Below are 22,658 nucleotides of genomic sequence, written 5' to 3'. Positions count from 1 at the left end.
GAGCTCTCATCTCCAGTGATGAGGAAGGCGATGAGCTCTCCCTGTGTATATATTGTGTAGAGTGCTGTGTATGTAGAGTGCAGTGCGGAGCTCTCGTCTCCAGCGATGAGGATGGTGATGAGCTCTCCCTGTGTCTGTACAGTGTAGAGTGTTGTGTCTGTAGAGTGCAGTGCGGAGCTCTCATCTCCAGTGATGAGGAAGGCGATGAGCTCTCCCTGTGTATATATTGTGTAGAGTGCTGTGTATGTAGAGTGCAGTGCGGAGCTCTCGTCTCCAGCGATGAGGATGGTGATGAGCTCTCCCTGTGTCTGTACAGTGTAGAGTGCTGTGTATGTAGAGTGCAGTGCGGAGCTCTCGTCTTCAGCGATGAGGATGGTGATGAGCTCTCCCTGTGTCTGTACAGTGTAGAGTGCTGTGTATGTAGATTGCAGTGCGGAGCTCTCGTCTCCAGCGATGAGGATGGTGATGAGCTCTCCCTGTGTCTGTACAGTGTAGAGTGTTGTGTCTGTAGAGTGCAGTGCGGAGCTCTCGTCTCCAGTGATGAGGATGATGATGAGCTCTCCTTGTGTATACAGTGTGTAGAGTGTTGTGTCTGTAGAGTGCAGTGCGGAGCTCTCGTCTCCAGCGATGAGGATGGTGATGAGCTCTCCCTGTGTCTGTACAGTGTAGAGTGTTGTGTCTGTAGAGTGCAGTGCGGAGCTCTCGTCTCCAGCGATGAGGATGGTGATGAGCTCTCCCTGTGTATTGCTCTGATCTCCAGCCTCCAGGCTCGGTGATAGGCGGCTGCCTGTGAAGTCCAGCCCCGGCTTTTCTCCTGTCGCTCTCCGTTTCCATAGGCGGCCGGCATTTCTCCTCCTCCCCCGGCTGGCATTGTTTATGAGCGCCTCTTGATCGGTCTTCCTTCAGCCGGCACATCGCTCTCTCCCCGGATCCCCGCCACGGGGCGTCAGTCTGCAGCATTCCCGAGGAGGAGGAGGGGGCACCGGAGCCGCACAAAGGTAGGAGGACAGCGGTACATACCTCTTCCTCTCCCCTACCTACCCCGTTCTCTCCCGCTCTACGCTTCCTTGTGCCAGATGGCACTGTGCTCCCTGCTCTGGGCACGGACAAAGTTTCATGTGCTGCCCATCCGCCTGTACTGTCCCCGGACACTCTGCTACTTGTCCGGCACATGTGGGCACGGCACACCCCCTGCTTGGGGCACACAGAACACCCCCTGCATGGGGCACACAGCACACCCCCTGCATGGGGCACACAGCACACCCCCAGTATGGGGTACACCCCCCTGCATGGGGCACACAGCACACCCCCTGCATGGGGCACACAGCACACCCCCAGTATGGGGCACACAGCACACCCCATCATACTCCCTATATGGGGCACACAGCACACCTCATCACACCCCCTGTATGGGGCACACAGCACACCTCATCACACCCCCTGTATGGGGCACACAGCACACCCCATCACACCCCCTGTATGGGGCACACAGCACACCTCATCACACCCCCTGTAGGGGGCACACAGCACACCTCATCACACCCCCTGTATGGGGCACACAGCACACCTCATCACACCCCCTGTAGGGGGCACACAGCACACCTCATCACACCCCCTGTATGGGGCACACAGCACACCCCCTGTATGGGGAACACAGCACACCTCATCACACCCCCTGTAGGGGGCACACAGCACACCTCATCACACCCCCTGTATGGGGCATGGATGAAGCCCTCTGAACACACAGGGACCCCAGTGGGAACACACAGCCTCTTATGGGGATGCCCTGTGTGATGGGAAGAGTGCAGACACGTTGGGTGCAGATGACAGATGGGACTGGTAGTGTGTCTCTTGTCCTGACTTTGTATGGGATCCCCGATGATCTGCATGCTGACAGCCCTGATCAGGAGGCTGGCGGAATGACTCTATTATGTGATGACAGCTGGCATTGTCCACATCCCATCCCAGCTCTATCACCCTCCATCCTTCACACTGCAAGAGTACCATGGACAATGGCTGATTGGCATGGTGTCACTGGGACTTTCTTATCTGTAATCTGCTTGAGCTGACAAATGCTGCCATGCTATAGACCCCCCCTCTCCTCACCTTTCCATAAACCCCTATAGGAGAGATTGCTAATGTAACCCAATAGCGCCTGAACACCACGATTCTTATTAACTACAGCAGTAAAAAAAAAAAAAAGTTACTGGAGCTTTAAAGGGAAGACTTCCAGAAAATAAAGTGTATGGAAACTCTAATAATAATGGCTAGTATATACAACAATCCCTGCGTTTCATGTGCATTTCCACATGCACATTGCTACACTTTATAAATGCATTTGTAATGTGGTCCAGTGGGGTTTTTTTCACTTGAAACTTTACATATGTAATATACATTCACATCAGTCCATGCCCTCCAGGAGCTTACAATCTAAGGTCCCTTTTCTCATATTTATACATATATTAGGACCAGTTTAGACAGGAGCCTATTAACCTACCAGCATGTCTTTGGAGTCTGGGAGGAAACCGGAATACCCGGAGGAAACCCACACAGGCACAGGGAGAACATGCAAACTCCAGGCATGTAGTGCCATGGACTTGTTTTGAAAGCTCTGGAACAGCATTGATTTTACTATCCATTTAAAAAATTTACCTAAAAGCATCTGCTGTGAAGATGCCCTAAATGTCCCTTATTTATTCCATTTTGGTCTGTTAAATATACCATTTAAAGTGTTTTTATTTTTTAACATAACATCAAGACAAATATATTATTTATTTAAATCTATTTGACAAGTGCCAAAAAACTGTTCATCCATCCAAAAATCTTGTGCGCTGATAATGTCCATAATTGGCATTGTTCATGCTGCCCCTGTGGACTGCAATCCCCCCTGTTATGGGGAAGAGAGGAAAGAGTTCTATAGTCCTGACACTCTCCCTGTCCTAGAGTGACAGCACTGCTCAGTACGGTTGTCACCCTTGGACAGGTAGGTAGTATGTTACAGGCAGGGTTACCAGGTTAAAATAAAGAAGGAAAAAAAAATGATTACAGCCACCATATCCAAGGATCAGTAATCTGCTGGACTCGCCATTTTTGCTCCCGAGTTTAGATGCCCTTTAACTGTTTGCAGTTTTATTGCCATCATGGTAGATGAGTTTATTTGATGGATCATGCCGTTATCCGACTTGTGTTTAAAGATTTGCACAAACTGTGGAATATATCTTACATTACAGGTCAGATTTATGTGTTCCTATAACAATCAGATGCCAACTTAGTCATTGCCTTGTTGAAAATCTGTTGCCTTTCCTTATACATTATAAAATATGCATATCCTCCTTAATGCTGCATGTTGAATGCCACCTAATTACCAGTGAGTGCCTTTCAGCATTGTTCTCTATTCATTTCCCCACTTTAATAAGGTTAGCAAGTCTCTGTACACTTGTTCCCTCTTTTAAAAATGCATTTGCTATCAATCAGTGTGTACAAAGCCCCGGTGCTTTTTTTTTTTTTTTTGCACTATCTTGCTGAAAAAAGTGGTACAGACTTTAAGATTAGGATTAAAAAAAAGCGTGCTTAGCAATGAAATTGCAATATATGAATAATGGATGATAAAACACTCAAAGAAACGTGTGTAGTTGGAGTACATAGACAAATTCATACAATAAAGCCTCAGTAACACAGGTTTAAAAAAAAATAGTAAAATGTGTGGAATAAAAATCAGTGGGACAAAGTAAGTCTATAATATTTAATAGGAACGTGTGTTCTCAGTGTGTAGTGTTAACCTTGGCCATAGATGGATCAATAAAACAGTATCTCTTGTGACCAATGCTCCATTTCACCTCTACTTAAAGGTTAAGTCCACCTTGTTAACCAAGTTTTTTATTTATGATTTTTACACACATATTTAATCACTGTACCAAGTGTGGACTAGCAGGCTCTTTAGGCAAAGCGACATACCTGTACGCTGCTGGCTACTTCTGAGTTTAGGGCATGCGTACACAGCGAGAGCCTATCAGCACATTCCGGACAATGATTCATGGCTAGAACCTGCTGATCAGCTATGTACATTCAGAGCGCAGAGCTCTGTGTTGACATTCAACACAGAGCTCTGTACAGAGTAAACAATCTCTGTGTTTCTCATCCCTGCATAGCAGGGATGAGAAACTTAGAGGTCCGTTAGTAAAATCAGCACACTTTACACACATTACACATCGTTAGGCACATATTTAACCCCTTGATTGCCCCTAGACGTTAACCCCTTCCCAGCCAATGTCATTAATACAGTGACAGTGTGTAGTATTATCACCGTATCAGTGGCAGTTAGTCAGTCCCCCCCCCAGGTCAGATTGCCCACCACAATATCGCAGTCCCATTATAAGTGGTTGATTGCCACTATTAGTAGTAAAAAAATACATAACAATTCCAGTGTATATATAAGGCACTATAACTTTCATGCAAACCAATCAATAAATGCTTATTGGGATTTTTTTTTAATCGAAGACATGTAGCAGAATACATTTTGGCAAAAATTTATGAATAAATTTGATTCCTTTAACTAACTGCTGACCCGCTCATGCCGATATACGGTGGCAAAGTGGTTCATTCCCACGAATCGCCATATGGGTACATCTGTTTTAAGGGCGATAGCAGGCGCGCGCCTCTGGAGAATGTTGCGCAAGGCCAGGGGGAGCGCGGTCGCTGCTGCCCATTCATGATCGTGTGCACGAGAGCAGGAACAGGGATACCAAAAATATGTAGAATACAAATTGGCTTAAACTGAGAATATATATATATATATATATATATATATATATATATATATATATATATATATATATATATATATATATATATATATATATATATATATATATATATATAATTTTTTTTTTTTTTTTTTCAAAATTGTCACTGTTTTTTTTTTTGTTTATACCGAAAAAAAATAAAAAAAAGTGCAGAGGTGATCAAATGGCACCAAAAGAAAGCTCTATTTGTGGGGAAAAAAAAAGGACGTCATTGGATATGTTTTTATAGCAGAAAGTAAAAAATATTGGGTTTCCTTTTTTTTATATTATATTTTTTTGTGGTGATCAAATGCCACCAAAAAATTTGTGTATAAAAATAATATAATTTTTATTTTGATACAACATTGTATGACTGCAAAACTGCCAGTTAAAGTAGCTCAGTGTCGAATAGCAAAAAAATGGCCTGGTCATGAAGGGGGGGGGGTAAAATCTTCCAGAACTGAAGTGGTTAAAGTATATGTAAATGATCACCTTGTAAAACAATGCATTCAATTAAAAATAGAAATGAAATGTAAAACATTTAGTAAAAATTTTTTTAAAAATGTTAAGCGCATTAAACATAAACATATACAAGATAACATCTAAATCAAATAACCCCCACTTTTCAACAAACCCCCCCCCCCCCCCCCCCCACCAGAATCACAGGGTTCTTCTGTGAGTCTGTCCTTTTTTTTAATTTATTTTTAATTTTTTTAATTTTATTTAATTCATTATGGCTGTTAATGGCTCCATCCACACAGCCATATTATCCATTCACATGTATCTGTGAATGGAAGACTACAAGCCCCATCTCCCACCATGTATTGGATGGCAAGTGTGGTGTCACCACACTCGTAGTCCATTCATTCATTCGTTGCGCACTATAGTTGAAAGTTGCATTATCATCGGTGCTCCAATGCAAAATAAATAAATAAATAAATGCACATTCTTATTTTTTTTTCAATAAAGATACTTTTATACATTTTTGCCAAATGTTGGAATATGCCCCTTATAACCAATAACAAGCAATCAGGGGTGCGCATCAGGTGTGGAGATATTTCAACATATTGGAATGTGTTTACTAAGTCCCGGAGGGAAAGGTGAAATGCGCCAGTGGGTGTGGCCAGTGGAGCAGCGCTGACTGAGGCCATTACCCACACTCGCATGTACTGGGCTGAGCGAGTGGTGTCCCACATTTCCTATACACATTGGAAAATATCTCTTCAATTAAATCCCATTCCAAATCCGTCACTTTACTGTATGTGCACAATGGCTGTCATTGAGTGACGATCAAGCTTATGGAGCTCCCAAATCTCTCGTCATCATTGTTGGGGAAAGCTAAGCCTAGCTGAGAGCCTACTCAGTATGAGATGCAAAATGCAAAGCCATGGGCATAAGATGACATACATGTCATATGAGGCTACATACATGTTTTATGTAATGATGCTTGCTTGGTGGCAAAAAAGCATTCTATGACAGTCAAATATTTGGATTTCTATTCTATATCTATTCTTTTTGTATTTGGAACTTGCAAAGCTATACTTGTATTTAGATTGATAACAACATATTTTGTATGTTTAATTCTATTTCTATCATATTTGTATTTGGAATTTGCAAAGTTATGCTTGTATTTAGATAGTGTTTGTTCTATATTTTGATGGTAATATTGCTTCTTTGATCTTCCCTGTTATACACGTGTACTTTATTTTGTCTGCTTTTATTCTATATATATGTGTGTGTGTGTGTGTGTGTGTGTGTGTGTGTGTGCACACATATATCAATCCAACCACTTTATTGCGATATTTGGAGCTTTACTTATGTGGTGAAAAGTCTGGCCCCTGGTGTTTGTTAATATAGATAGTTGTCACGTATAGATAGTTGTCACCTCCGAGTCACTCAGATATTTAATTTCAGGCAATGATTTCAGAGTGCCCGTCTTCTGGATCCTCCAGTTATCAATTTGCTGTTGTTCTGGGGCCTTAAAGATATGTTTAGCCTCACGGATATAGTAATTTAATAAAGAACTGTTCCTGCTTTACTAATAATAGCTAGAGCTATCTTGGAGAAGAAAAACAAGAATCTAGCTGCATTAAGGAAAGTTCTTCCCGGTTACTGCTCATAGGTCTTGTTTTCCAACTGAGCTAGAGGTTGGTCTGTGGCTCATTGGCCTTTCTTTTTAATAGTACCTGCAGGGTTCCGGAGTCTACACCACTTGGCAGAGCCAACTGCATGACACCAATGGTCTTTTTATTTACAAAGTTAGATTGGTTAAAAATAAAGTCCATCTAGTTCAACCAATAAAAAAAAATCCTTAAAAAAAAAAATCATGCAATCCTATATACATAATCCCATATCTACAGTTTATCCAGAGGAAGACAAAAAACCCCAGCAATGCATGATCCAATTTTCTCCAGTGGGGAAAAAAAATTCATTCTTGATTCCCCCGTTGTTTGTAAAGCAAGGTGTACACGGATCGAAAATTGACCGGTTCCTGATGATCTGGGCAAATTTTGGATTGTGCATACCGGGTCAAATGACTGGCTTCTGTCTAAGGGCTCTTTCACACAGGTGGTCTACCCGTCGGACTTTGCTTTGCTCAGCGGGATATCGTTCTGTTGAACCCCACTGAGCAGACGGATGACAGGTCCATCTCCACTCCTGGAGATGGACCTGTCAGAGCACCACTTTCCTCTATGGGGAGATTGGCAGAAAACGGACCGCCTGTCCATTTTTATCTGAGGATTCCGATCCCATCCCATCCCATCCAATCCAATCCGATCCTCCAGATGGATGGATAATAGGGTTTCCATCCGTCTGGATTTCATGGACAGGATTGGATATTAGTGGACACGTCACTGCTGACATCTGGCGCTTCATAGACGTGAATGAAGCTTCCAATCAGGTCCACCTGGAAAACTGACAGGCGGACCTGATCGGAGAGCCCGTGTGAAAGGGGCCTAATGGTCATGCTGGAAAACCAGCATTTGATCAGCGCTTGCAGCAAAATGTATTCTTCTGATTGTATACTTTACTCTTCTAATCAACATTAATTCTTTATTTTTAATTCTCATGCTGCTAGCATTGGTAAACTGATAGGATAGAATCGTTTTTTACTTTATTAAACTTTTTTATTTGATATTTCTTCAGTTACTCAGTTACTTTGTGATTTTTTTGCCTAGGCAAATGCTGTTACACATTTAGGAGTGTTCAGGGGTGGGTGTTCTAAGTGATTTATCAACAAAATAAAGCATGGCGACATGGATGAATGGGGGAGTTTGCTTTTAATATTAAAAATGAATGAAATGGTGGTTTTGGTTTGTGGTGCTCAGATGCAGTGAAGATTCCCTGTTGCATTTTGAACATCTGTAATGCCTTGCACACACGATACCGATTCTTGACGATTAATCATGCAGCTCTAGTTCACACCTATGCAAATTGGAGGGTTCCCCGCATCCAAGAGATTGTGACTGGCTCTCTATCTAGCCAGTTCACACATCCCCACAGCGGCTCCGGTGCGAATTGCATAGGAGCCCTGTGCGTCTTTTGGCCCGTTTCAGTCTGGATGTAGGATTGATCTATTTATTTTTTTATTTATTTTTTTTGTGAAAATTTTCGTTGATCTCCTTAACTGAGAAAATCAATGGCAAAAACAGATCAGCAGTGGATGGTGGATTAGTGTTGGAACTCTACTCGTTCTATTTCCAAACTGCTATACCGATTACGCTGACTGAATTTAGATCACTCTGCATAGTCTGTAATGGAAGACTATACAATGGAGTGGTCCCTAGTATACATAGAAACACTAGTGCCACAAGAGAGCTTCTGGACTTGTACTAGGCAAACCATGCACCCAAATATGAAATGCAGTGTTGGCCAATCAGATGCTCTCATGGGTTATTGCCTAAAATATGAATTTTAGATATAGTAATATTTTACATTGGTTTAGCTCGACCTCCTCCAATTGGAGAACAGTTGGCATTCATTGAGAAAATGCAAAATGTTCTCTGAATGGAACCCATGCCAAGTAGGCAACTTCCTGTGCTCCATAAGCAGCAGGGCTGCTGCTCCGCACAGAACCCGGAAACTAGTGGAGACCATTGTTGTAGTAGTAGTGCCTATTTTTGTGATTTCCAGCTTTCAGGGGGATCCCACAGGTAAGGCAGATACATACCTCTGCCAAAGTAAGTACGTAAAATTTGCCATACCTAGAATTTAACTTCAAAGGCTATTTTTGTAATAAAATTCACTATACAGTATTTTTAAAAACACTGTGCAGCTTTACAATGTGGAATTTACCCAACATGAAAATCGCAGTGAGGGTTATTTAAGAAAGACAAATCCACTTTGCACTACAAGTGCACTTGGAAGTGTAGTCGCTGTAAATCTGAGGGGAAGATCTGAAATGAGGGGAAGCTCTGCTGATTTTATCATCCAATCATGTGCAAGCTAAAATAGTTTTTTATTTTCCTTGCATGTCCCCCTCAGATCTACAGCAACTGCACTTCCGAGTGCACTTTCAGTGTAGTGGATTTGCCTTTCGTAAATAACCCCCCAGTGTTTGCTGTTCTGTATTGTTCTGTTACTGACCTTAGTAAAATATATAAAACATATTGAAACAAAAATGTGGAGTGTAGTTTACATTTAATCTCTGTAGACCTATTGAGGCCTGACTAAAATACTATCAATGGGAGAGATCTGCGTTGTTCTCCCTGTGACCTGGGATGTACGTTGGGCACACGCTTAGCATCACTGGAACAAGTGCACTTAGCCTTTTAAATGTGCCTCTTCTATGATCATCCCAAACTTTCAATACACTGAGCTCAATTCCTCTATTCTAGCCCCTTGCTGCTGTAGGAAAGCTATACTTGGCACAAAAGAAATGTTGGAAGATAATTTCTAGTTCTGAGTCATGCTGAATTGAAGCTTTACCATATTGTATCCAAAGATTCAAGGCAGGTGAAAAAAAAAAGCAGCATTCTGCATATATGTGGGGAAAATGAATGAACTGTTATTACAGTCTGCAGGAGGTAGGTACAACAGTTTGTTCACGTGCCAGTTTTATAGTTTGTCTCTAGTTCTCCCTCAAATGATTACAGAACTCTTTCATAAAGGAAAAAAACCTTTTGTGTCTGGAGTACAGCTCTCGGGTATGGATTAGCAGTTATTATATTTCAACTTTGCCGCAAAGGTGAGCTTTGAATAAAAGATTGTCCCTCTACCTTCTTTAGTTAGCATGTGTACTGCATACTCTTTAAGGCTTGATTCACACTAGCGCATTATTTGATGCATTTTGCAGAAATGCAAGGAAATTTTTTAACATGGGTTCCTATTTTTGTGCCTCTGCATTTTTGGAAAGGGTCGGGGGCTTTTTTCATGCAAAATGCAGCATTTTGCATGTAATAGAAGTCAATGGACCTGCATCAAAAACGCAAGTACTGCTTTTTTACAGCGTTTTTGCCACAATTTGCGTTTTGTGTTTTTTTTTTTCTTCTTTTTTTTTTACTGTATATATTTGGTTGCTAAGCAACCACAGTGTAAAAAAAAAAGAAAAACGCTGCAAAATCGCGCTAAAAACGCATGTCCAAAAACGCGGCAAGCAAAAAGCACTGCAAAAATGCTCAAAAGCTGCATGCATAGATGTGAATCGAGCCTAAGGCCTGATTCATAATTATGCAGGTTGCAGTTTCCATATTGCAGGTGCATTTTGTATTTTTCAATACACGCTTTTCATCCATTGAAGTCTATGGAACCAAAAACCAGAAAAAAATACCTGGCTTTTTCCATAAAAAGCATAGATGTGAACTACATCTATAGGAAACCATGTTAAATGGACTATAGTGTGTTTCTGCAAAACCGAAAACGTGCTAAAAAATGCATAAGGGTGAACCAGGCCTAAGGCTGGATTCACACCTATGCATTTTTAGTGCTTTTTGCAGAATTGCACTATGGTCCATTTAACATGGCTTCCTATGGAACACGTTTTGTAGTGCAAATCTCCAAAATGCAAAAAGCACTAAAAATGCATAGGTGTGAAGGTGTGAGCAGGCGGATGTGCATTATCGAGTCCACCTTGTGTGAAAGGGGCCTAATTTAGAGATACCAACCCAAAACCAGCTTATGCCTCATGTGTATGCCTAGTACACACAGAGAATATCGATAGAATGATCCACTGTTTTTGTTTTGCATGCTAGTCTCATATCGAAAACCAATACGTTACTAATGTTCCAAAATAACTTGTACGACAGAATACAACTTTGGAAGTGATGTGTTGTATTGTAATGTATTCTTTCGTTCCTGAGCATGAGTGGTCTTGGTCTACCGATGGTGAATAGTTGTGATCAGCTCTCAAAGGCTGTGTACTAACAGATGTTTACTCCAAGGTCCCCTTCATATACCAGGGTCAATTTCAGACAGAAGCCAATTAACCTACCAGCATGTCTTTGGAGTGTGGGAGTAAACCAGATTACCTGGAGGAAGCCCACGCAGGCACAGGGAGAATATACAAACTCCAGGCAGGTGGTGTTGTGGTTGGGATTAGAACCAGTGATGCTTTTTAACTACTAGGTGAGAGTGCTAACCACTACACCACTGTGCCGCCCCAAACCAGGGCCACACCGTAATCTATTTTTCATCTGATTTTCTCATGTGTATGATAGGTATTATTGATACATAATTTCCCGATCTTAGCTGTTTTTCATATAGTCAGCCCTTACATGGACATGCAACACGTAAAGTCCGAATTTTTCTGCAATCATATTTTAGCTCATCGGCTCAAAGTTCTGAAGACAGGAATATTCGCAGACTCCACATGAACTTACAAGCCACACACGACAATGGTGGTACCAGGGCCGTGGTGGCGTTGGACGCGGCCAAGGCGTTTGATTCGGTGGAGTGGGGATATCTGTGGGAGTGCCTTCGACATTTCGGGTTTGGGCCCAAGTTTCTGCAATGGGTCCAGATATTATATTTTTCCCCGGAGGCGCGCGTGGCGGTGAATGGTTGCCTGTCCGAGCCCTTCCCCCTGGGGCGCGGGACCAGACAGGGGTGTCCCTTGTCGCCGCTCCTGTACGCCTTAGCAGTAGAACCACTAGCTATTTCCCTTAGGTCCAGCGTACATGTTGGGGGTCTCAGGGCAGGGCCCCTAACGGAAACGGTAAGCATGTACGCGGACGACATGCTTCTGTACCTTGCAGATGAGGGGCCCTCCCTGAGAGCGGCCCTGGGTATTATTGAAGAGTTTGGTAGACACTCAGGCCTCACCATAAATTGGGCAAAATCATTGATTCTTCCCATTGACCTCTCTCCGCCGGAGAGGGACACGTCGTCCCTTCCGCTACGTAGAGTGGCCACTATTCAGTATCTGGGGGTTCAGATCACTAGGGATCCCTCTGATTATATAACCCTTAATATAGAACCACTGATCTTATATTTAAAATCCAAAACTCAATCTTGGGCTAGGCTCCCTCTAGGTGTCATGGGACGGATAAATTTAATCAAGATGATCCTCCTCCCCAAATTCCTCTATAAATTCTGGCAGGCCCCTACCCTTATCCCCCTTAAATATTTTAAAACTATAGACACAATTCTAAATTCATTTATCTGGGGCTCTGGTAGACATAAATTAGCCTGGAATACTCTTAAAAACCCTACGGATATGGGAGGAGCTGCGCTCCCCGACTTTCGTGCCTACTACGTAGCTGCTCAGCTCTCCCACTTTTTTCACCTCCACAAGATGGACGCTTCCAGGTACCAGTCGCTAATCTGTGGGGGGTCTTCTGGTAGCGCCCATTCCCCCCTGCAGGTCTTGTTTAGGGGGAGAGAGTCTAATAGGAGGGGGAGGAAATATGCTCCACTACTGCTACAGCACAAGCGGATCTGGGGTATCGCACAAAAGATGCTGGGAGCGGACTGGATGCATTCACATACACCCCTGTGGTACAACTCCCAATTGAAGGAGCTTAGGGGGCTGCCGGGGGCGGACCTCTGGGCCTCCCGGGGGGTGATGTACCTATACCAGGTCGTCTCCCCACGGGGGGTGCGTGGTTTCCAGGCACTGCAAAGAGAGTTTGAGCTCCCCGCCTATATGTTATTTCGTTATGCACAGTTATCCCATGCCCTTCGGGCTCAATTCGGGGAGGGATTCCCGGATCCGCAGGAATTATCGGTAGTGGGTGTTATAGTGGGAGAGGAGCCCACAAAATTAATTTCGACCCTATACAACTCCCTTAGAAGAAGATCGGTGGTTGCACTTACGGAGAGTACGAGATACCGATGGGAGGAGGATGTGGGCCCGATCTCGGGGGAGGAGTGGGAGGAGATCTTGAATACAGTTAAACGAGTGTCCCCTAGGGTGCCAGATAGGTTAACCCAATTATATATCCTCCACAAGTCATATCTTACGCCGGCCAGGATCTGTAGATACAGGCCCTCCCTGGGGCCGGGGTGTCCGCGCTGTGGGAGCCTCCCGTGCTCCTTTTACCATTTACTGTGGTCCTGCCCCGATATTCAGGCCTTCTGGCTACAGGTGGTACGGTTTTTACACGATCAAATGGGCTCCCCCCTTCTGATGGATCCTAAGGCTTGTTTGTTAGGCTTGGAGCTGGGCGCCCCTGAGGCACCCTCCGATGCGACCTTTACCCAAGAAACGCTGTTCAGTGCGAGGAAACTAATTGCCAGGTTGTGGATGCGGCCCGAGACTCCGACATTCGGGGCTTGGGTGGCTGAGGTTAACTCTAACTTACCGCTGAAAAAAGTTATCTACACACACAGGGGGTGCCCTGGCAAATTTAATAAGATTTGGGATCGCTGGCTTAATGACCCGGATACTTGTGGGAGTTGAGTTCACGCCAGGGTTGAGTTCGATCAGATCTTATGTGCTGTCATGTTTCACCTCCTGCTATTTAGTTCAATGAACTTTGCAACTCCAATATTGATGTCTGTATATCTGACTTTGTTTACATAGCTATGCTCTGGATATCTTGTTGTGCTAGTACGGCACTTAGGCGTTTTTGCTGTTGGCCGCTGAATGTACCATTGACTGTAGTTCATTCTTTCTTTTTTTTTTTTCTTCCCTGTAACCTGTACCATTTCCCAATAAACTTGTTTTCTTTTAAAAAAAAAAAAAAAAAGTTCTGAAGACAGAGGATCGGCATGGCAGCCGACTTTTATTTTGTAGAATAAAATTAGCAATGACATGCCCCGTAACTTTCTCCTGACAGGTTTCTCTTATGTCAAACAGTATTTGTCACTTGTGCATTGTGATTTTATAATCTGCTTGTACAGGTGACATAAATCTGGCTTGTGTGGGTCCGGCCTGGTTCTGGATATTTGGCTGCATAGGAACTTGATCCAGCACATTGCTAACCAGCTTCCAGTCATTGCTGTTAGGCGGCTGTAATGAATCATTTGAATACACCTGGTTAGATAATTAAACCTGTGTGTTTTGGAGTATATTGCAGCAACCAATCTATACTGGGACCCAGCAGAATATTTTTAGCAAGCATTTCCTGGAACTATGATGGGAGTTGTGTGCTGCTTGCATGAAATCTATTTATTACAGATGAAGTTACTGTATGATCGTATTAATTAAAGGTAGACACCTCTTAAGGATTTATGCTGTGCAATATTAATGCAAAGCACTCTTTATGTGCTCCCTAGGTATTACATTGTCCTTTCTTATGTGATTTTACCTGTTGCTGGGGGAAATAAAAATCAATGCGTTCTGCTAATGGACAAACTTGAATTCTGTACCATTCAGCTAGGAACTGTGTGTTTTTTTTTATTTTTTTGGGGCTTGAGCAGATGTGAAAGGTATTTATTATTAATGGCAATACAAAAGCGTAGACCATTATAGCTTGCATTGCTCCTAGGGTACTCATATCCAACTTAATGAATATTAATAAAGTCTGCTAAAAGGGCTCGCTCATACCAGAATGGGGGTGGCATCGACATGCTTTTTCAAGGTACAGCATTGTGTTTTAAGAGCCTCCACTTGGCTTGACTTGAATTGTAAAGGGTCAGTGCAGCCAAAATGCTGTATACAGCACTAATTATTTCTAAGGCCTGATTCACAGCTATGCAGGTTGCAGTTTGCATATTGCGGGTGCATTGTGTTTTTCAATACACGCCTTTTGATCCATTAAAGTCTATGGAATCAAAAACAAGTCCCTGTCCCTTTCCATAAAATGCACAGATGTGAACCACATCCATAGGGAACCATGATAAATGGACTGTAATGTGTTTCTGCAAAACTGAAAATGCACTAAAATAATGCATAGGTGTGAACCTGGGCTAAAAAAATGCAACTCAACACGGTGGTGGGAGCAACCCTATTGGGAACAATTAACTTTTTGATATCCATATACTGCATTCTTGCGCATTATTCACAATACTTCAGGGTGTTTTGGATGGACGGCTGGCCCCAAAATGCTAAAATACAGCCATGGCATGTATACAGCATTGACATTTGACGGGTTGGTCAAGCAGCAACATCTCTCAAACTCGCCCATTGAGTTAAATGGGGGCTGCGCTGCAACAGCTTATCATAGTATTAAAGGGTTAAATTAGGCAGCGAGGAGGCTATATAATTCCTTCTCGCTGCCCGTCAAATGCCCTCTGAAAAGTGATTACTGTTCAGAGGTTACCCCAAGTGTGAAAGTACCCTTCCAATATTGTAGTTTTTTCAGCCTAGTGCCCCGCCCCATTTTTTGATCTGGTATGAAGAACAGTGTTTTCCAAAGCTGGCCATACACACACATACAGTTTTTTGAAACTATCGATGCCCCCCCCCCCCCCCCCCCCGCTGAGACTACCTCCTGTAGAAGGGAATTCCATATCCTTGCCACTCTTACAGTAAAGAACCCTCTATGTAGGTTAAACCTCTTTTCTTCTAATTTTATTGAGTGGCCATGAGTCTTATTAAACTCCCTTCCGTAAAAAAAAGTTTTATCCCTATTGTGGAATCACCAGTATGGTATTTGTATATTGAAATCATATATCCCCTCTCAAGCGTCTCTTCTGTAGAGAGAATAAGTTCAGTGATCGTAACCTTTCCTCATAACTAATATCCTCCAAACTCTTTATTTGCTTTGTTGCCCTTCTTTGTACTGGCTCCATTTCCAGTACATCCTTACTGAGGACTGGTGCCCAGAACTGGACAGCATACTCCAGGTGTGGCCGGACCAGAGTCTTGTAGAGCGGGAGAATTCTCGTTTTATCTCTTGAGTTAATCCCTTTTTTAATGCATGCCAATATTCTGTTTGGTTTGTTAGCAGAAGCTTGGCATTGTATGCTATTGGTGAGCCTATCATCTACTAGGACCCCCAGGTCCTTTTCCAGCCTAGATTCCCCCAGAGGTTCTCCCCCTAGTATATAGATTGCATTCAGATTTTTGCCACCCAACTTCATTTATTTTACATTTTTCTACATTGAACCTCATTCGCCATGTAGTTGCCCACTCCATTAATTAATTAATTAATTAATCATTCTACGGAGAAGTTATTGCCCTGCTTTAGCTCGGTCCACTCACTGCGTCATCATGACAATGAAGTGTAGATCCGCCAGGTGTCTGGACTGATGGCCGTCTCAGCGAGCCACTGAGACGGCTGCTCCCTGCCCCTCCACAGCTCAGCGCTCCAGTGAGTGTGGAGGAGCAGAGAGGAGAGCTGCTGATTGACAGTCAGCAGTCTCCTCTCGGGGAGGTGCGAGAACCGAGCCATCAGCGATGTTCGCTGGCTTGGTTCTCAATGCAGAGATTCCAGGGGACAGATGCAGCATTGGTTCGATGCTGCATCCACCTTAGTAAGTATAATGGGGGGGGGGGGTAAAAAACAAAACCAATACTTCTCTTTTAAGTGAATACCATTGATCACGCAGCGGCAGAGACCCAGGATGATGCCCACCGCTAGGAGTCCACTTGCTTAGCAGGGACCACCTGTCTGTTTACACCCAACTGCCATCCGATCCGATCCACTAGATGGAAGGGGAAAAAATAAGAATCCACCATACTGTTTGTGACACCACTGCATTTAGGCAGTCGCGGGTGCAATGGCTTCTGAGTGCAATAGCTAGCGGTGGATAGCTTATGGGCTCAACAAGAAAAAAATCTAGGCGAGTATGGCAAGATTTAGGGTTGCCCTTTATTTTTAGAAATACAGTAGATATGTAACCTATAAAATAATATCTAATCTATGTGACAGTAAAAATGTAGCATTTCAAGTGAACCTGACAAGGTGTCTGAGCACAGAATTATACATCACATGTCAGCATGTGTCTGTGCCTAGCTAAAGTCACATAGCAACCATTAAGAGCAAGGTATAAGTGCGAGGACTGCAGCCGCTCTTACATCATCACCTTCTCCTTGGTGCTCTTCCTCGCAGCTCACACTTGCGGTGACACCTGTCGTTTTTGTAATTGAATTTATGCCCCCTACAACGTCCAGCAACATTGTATGCAAATAAGAAGAGTAAGAGCATACACAATGTAATGAGGAGCCTTTGGTAATCACAGGGACTGTCTGCTCTTAGTGGCCTGCAAATAATTTACTGCTAAGTGACATGCACATACTGGCCAGCTTCTTGCCACATCATTAACAGCTTTATACTTGGATGATAAATCTGTAGCATAGTGCTATGTGACTTTCTCTCTGCCGTATGCTGCTGCTTCTTATAGGCAAACTATTTTCATGAACTACCTAGAAGAGAGCCCAAATATAGCTATTATGAGCTTCTCGCAAAGTCTCTGCAATTGCTTTAAGTTTGTGGCTGACATAGGATAGGGGAATAAGAGGTTCTTCTACTCCACATTACTAATGGGAGCAGCTGCTATATGCCTGATGACGGGTAGAAGTGCTTGGAGTATAAAAGACACCTGCGACATCACTAGGCTTTTTTATTTTTTTTCTGCAAAGAATGCTTTAAATGGAAACCAGAATGATTACTAAGCACTCAACGAGGCTTAATTAATATTACGCTGCAAGTCACTTGTGTGAATAGATGAACCGTAGCTCACAGTTCTGAAGATGAGACCCCATAGTGTTCTGTAGCAGCACATGTGAAACAAGGCTAAAGACTTGGCAGAAACAGAAAAATGAACAAAAGGGAAAGACGTCAGTTTTGTGGTGGAAATATCGGCGCGTTTTCCACATACCAAATTAACAATGTTGGAAGACAGGTACCCTGTGGTGTGGCATCAGCTGCACCAAATCAAGTATAAAGGGCCAATGCATCAGTTTTTATAATTGTCTGTCTGATCACTTGCACCAAAATAATGAAGTACATGAACCAATGTTCTGATGTAAACACTGTAGTAAGGTAGGTGGGTAGACAGCGGCCTGAGGAGAGGGATGCATATGGACGTCCAGTTTGGTGTAACAGGATAGAGAGAAGAATATTTAGGATGATCCCAGCAGAAGATTACACCAGATTTACACCTACGTTTTGGCGTATGCTGGGGTAAAAGTGCTTGAATCCGGTTCATTACCACCTACTACCATGCAACAAATTAATTGGCATGGGCAACTTTTATTGTACCACAAGAAGCACTCCATTAGTAGACATATAAAAATGTCACATTTTTTGGCCCGTGGCAGTCTTTGTTAAAGGACAGGTACGGGTTAATAAAAAAAAAAAAAAAGACGAAATACTTACCTTCTTGCTTGACTTCTATCATCCAATCATGTGCAAGCAAAAATGATGTGTGTATGTTTGTTGTTGTGTTTTTTTTTTTTTGGGTATTCTCTGCAAAGTTAAAGCTTTCAATAAAAGTCTGATGGGAGCAACGCACACAACAAGGACAGCCCAATACAATTACAAGATACACACAAAGGTGCCCAGGCACAGTGTGTCCTTTCACACTCGAACAAGATAAGTGGATAGATGGAGTCGGCAACAATGTGATCCATAGAGCATATTTATTGGTTACATGAAGGTGACAATAAAAAAACAAAAAAAAAAACGGATGCGTTTTGGCGTGAGCCTTGGTCATACAACTAAGGCTCTTGCCAAAACATATCAGCTTTTTTGTTTTATTGTTACTCTTGTGTAACCAATAAATATATTATATGGATCACATTGTTGCCGACTCCATCTATCCAAAGTAAAGCTTTACCTTGTTTACTAAGCTCTGGAGCAACTGCACTTTACAAAGTGCAAAGTCTATTTTCCTTTGGTAAATCAACACCATAATGTTTATGTTTATAGTAGAATTAAAGTCAAAACTTTATGTTTTTTTTTTTTTTTTTGTAGAGGGATTACATGTCATAGAGAGATTTACCCTCTCTATCTAGTTTACCATTATCATTGAAAGTGAAAGAAAATCCAAAATGTTGGGTTGTCCCCAGAAAAGTAATAGAGGGGAAATCCTCCAATAAGGTCACTAGTTCTAGTGACCTGGGGGACCCCAAGGGATTCCCTTAATTTTCAGGGATCTCCTATCACTTCCTGTTTGGCTATGGGACAGGATGTGACGGTAAATCTCCCTTATGGAACATAGATGGCAAAAAATAATCTAACAGAGAAAAAAAAAGTGTCGCCTATAGTTTTTACATTAAAGTTATAATAGTAGTTAGTAGACCAAGTAATTGGTTATTTTACATTAAATCCATTTGTTAATGACTTCTGAGAAGTTTTGACTTTTTCAAAAATAAAAAAAAATGTGTCTTTCACTGCCATGCCCACCTTCTACCTGGACTTGTCCCCACACAGGTGTTCCAGTCCATCCATTTGTGGCCAGTCCTCTTGGCGTTTCCCAAATACTGGAGATGGGCTTTAAAAAGCGGTGCACAGATCAACGATATGCTATGATTTAAAGTATTCAGAGCAATGGAATGTGACTTGGATTCTGCACTTAACAGGCTTCTCTTTGCCTTATTAGGTGAGGAAGTGGGTCTTGAAATTGCCACAAATTCAATTCAAGGAAAGCATTTGCAGAATCTTCTGGAACCGAGCACTTTTTTTTTTAGTACTGGCAACTGTATTAGATTAATTGCTAATGTTTGTGTTTTTTGTCCTTACTGCCAGAGAGCTCTGTCATTCATCAAAGACACGTGATCTGCTGTGTGGGGAAGTCCTGAGCAGAACTGCTTTACAATGGAAAAGTCACTAATGTAAAGTCTATACAGCCCCCTGAAGACAACTAATCAACATTACTCTTCTAATAGCTGCGAAGATCCTTTGACCAATTCTCTGTCGCTGCCATATGTCAGTGCAGCGAAAGTCACTAGTGAGGGAGATTTGCTAAAACACAGAGCTATCAATCAGCTGGCTCATGAACAATGTATTCTTCTATAAAAAAAAAAACAAGCTAGAATCGATTTCGGCACATTTGAGCCTTATGATTTTGAATAAAAATGTTTTTTTGAATATACTTGTTAACCTACTTCCTTTCCCAAGAACCCCACAAATAACCTTAAAAATATAGAAAATGCCCTGTCAAGGGCAACCAACATCTCAGTCTGTCCCTGCAGGGAACTTCTGAACCCAGACATTTGCAGTATGCCCAGCTTGACCTGAAAAAAGACACCAAAGGCTGCCTACCATGCATCTCAAAATGCAATGCGTATCCTCATCAACTTTACATAAAACGGAGTCTCACCCACCATTTTATGTAGAGTTGAAGAGGGCATGCATTTCTATCTTTTACCAAGTGACATACTACAGATGGCCTAGGATTTTGGTGCTTCTTGGGCACTTACAGGCACTAATTTGAACTGAGCAGCACTTGGTCTGCTTTTAAGAGATATATTTTGTGGGCTAGGGTTGACAGGCTTGCTTAAAGTGGTTGAAGGATTTTTACCTTCACGCATTCTATGGGGCACCACAGTGGTTAACACTTCTGCCTAGCAGCACTAGGGTCCTTGGTTTGAACCCCAACCATGACACTACCTGCCTGGAGTTTGCATGTTCTCTCTGTGCCTGCATGGATTTCCTCCCACACTCCAAAGACATGCTGGTAGGTTGGTTGGCTCCTGTCTAAATTGGTCCTAATATATGTATGAATGTGAATTTGGGACCATTAATTTAAGGTCCTTGAGGGCAGGGATTGATGTGAGTGTACAATATATATGTAAATCCCTGCGTAAATTGACGGGCTACATAAGTACCTGTAATAAATAAGAAAACAAAGGTAAAAACCATTCAGTATGCATCTCCTCCTCAGCCTCCCTGATGCTTACCTGAGCCTGATCTCAAGATGCAGCAGCGGGAGCTATTGGCTCCCGCTGCCGTCAGTCACAGCCAGTGAGGAGGGAGTGGGGCTGAGTCGCAATCTGTGTCTTATGGGCTTGAGCAGGTACAAGTGCGCCCGTAGCAAGCAGCTTGGTATGGGGCATTAAGTAGGGGACCTGAGAAGAGGAGGGTTGGGGCTACTCTGTGCAAAACCACTGCACAGACCAGGTAAGTATAATTTATTTATTTTTTTAAATAGATTTTGCAAACACTTTGATGGGTTTACTTCCTCTTTGATTCCCTGCAAAGGTAAAGCATAATGGACTACTATGCATCGCCTAGTAGTCCATTATGTGTCACTTACCTGACACAGGAGCCAGCAAAGTCACCACTGTCCCCTTTAGTCTGGAGAATCCATCTTCTCGGTGGGTCTCGCCACTGTCATTCGGCAAAGCCGCGATGACGTCACTCCCGCGCATGCGCACGGGAGCCGCCACTCGCGGCATATCGCCGTTGACAGTGGCGCGCTCAGTGCGCCTGCGCCCCGCTGTCTACGGCGCATGCGCCGTAGACAGCGATGCCTGTCTTTTGGCAAATATCTCCTAAACCGTGTAGGTTTAGGAGATATTTCTTGGACCTACAGGTAAGCCATAATCTAGGCTTACCTGTAGGTCAAAGTGGTTTGTAAGGGTTTACAACCACTTTAAATACTACTTTATATGAGGTACAGGGCAGTATACAGTATGTCATTAGGGCTTCACATTACAGGTTTTGTGATTTAAATGTTTTCTTACATTTTGTTTTGAAGTTGAACTCAATAGATACATAAAGTAGTTATGTAACCAAAATAATTAGGACATTTCCCTGGTGTTTAAATAAATTTAGACTTTGACTTTTTTTTAAATTATTTTAAGCAAACCTGTGATTTGACCTCAGAGGACAAAGTAAGAGATTTGCTTTAATTCCGCCCCACATTGGGGGTTATTACACATTGGGGGTTATTACACATTGGGGGTTATTTACGAAAGGAAAATCCACTTTTCACTGCAAGTGCACTTGAAAGTAAAGTCGCTGTAGATCTGAGGGGGACTTACAATGAAAATAAAAAACAGCATTTTAGCTTGCACATGATTGGATGATAAAATCAGCAGAGCTTCCACTCATTTTAGATCTACCCCTTAGATTTAGGGCAACTGCACTTCTAAGTGCAATTTCAGTGCAAAGTGGATTTGCCTATAGTAAATAACCCCCATTGTCTTTTCTTCACCCTCCCACTATTCTGAAAATAGTTGGGAGACCACAATGGGCCATAAATCACATTACTGAGAATACCTGCACTGCCTACTCATATGGCTTAGGTACTGATGTTCACAAACACCAGATTACCAGCCAGGTGGTGCTTGGATTGAACTTCTGACATTAGTGTCGGCAAGTACCCAAAGAGCCCTAAAATCCAAAGAAGCCTGTAATATGCAACTTTTAATGTCTCCCACACTTTTGTAGAGTGCTTCTAAACAAGTTGTTGAGGGCACGTATTGCATTGTGAGATGCACTCAAAGCAGCCTTCAGGCTGGGTTCACACTGCTGCGATGCGGGAACGCTGCAAATCTACTGCGGGTTCCCGCATCACATGCCTCCTGGCGACAGTTCACACTGCCCTATGTGAACTGCTGGGAGTTTCAGTGATAAGTTAACGACACCTCCAAATCAGTTC

At 42.8% G+C, this 22,658-nt stretch overlaps 1 protein-coding gene across 3 annotated transcripts in view; it reads left to right on the top strand.

Moving 5' to 3' along the window:
* The first annotated feature begins 663 nt into the window (after positions 1-663).
* The window catches only part of ENOX1 (ecto-NOX disulfide-thiol exchanger 1), a 784,997-nt gene continuing 763,002 nt past the window's right edge, over positions 664-22,658 (top strand). For all 3 annotated transcript variants that reach the window (XM_077483208.1, XM_077483202.1, XM_077483205.1), the window contains exon 1: positions 664-998. The gene's annotated coding sequence lies outside the window, so the exon portion shown is untranslated. The remainder of the gene's footprint in view (positions 999-22,658) is intronic.

The sequence above is a fragment of the Lithobates pipiens genome, unplaced genomic scaffold, assembly GCF_037356315.1.
Source record: "Lithobates pipiens isolate NorthernLeopardFrog02 unplaced genomic scaffold, aLitPip1_a1.2 Scaffold_16, whole genome shotgun sequence".
Lineage (NCBI taxonomy): Eukaryota > Metazoa > Chordata > Amphibia > Anura > Ranidae > Lithobates > Lithobates pipiens.
The sequence above is the reverse complement of the archived record's forward strand: the minus strand, read 5'-3'. Positions and strand labels throughout refer to the sequence as shown.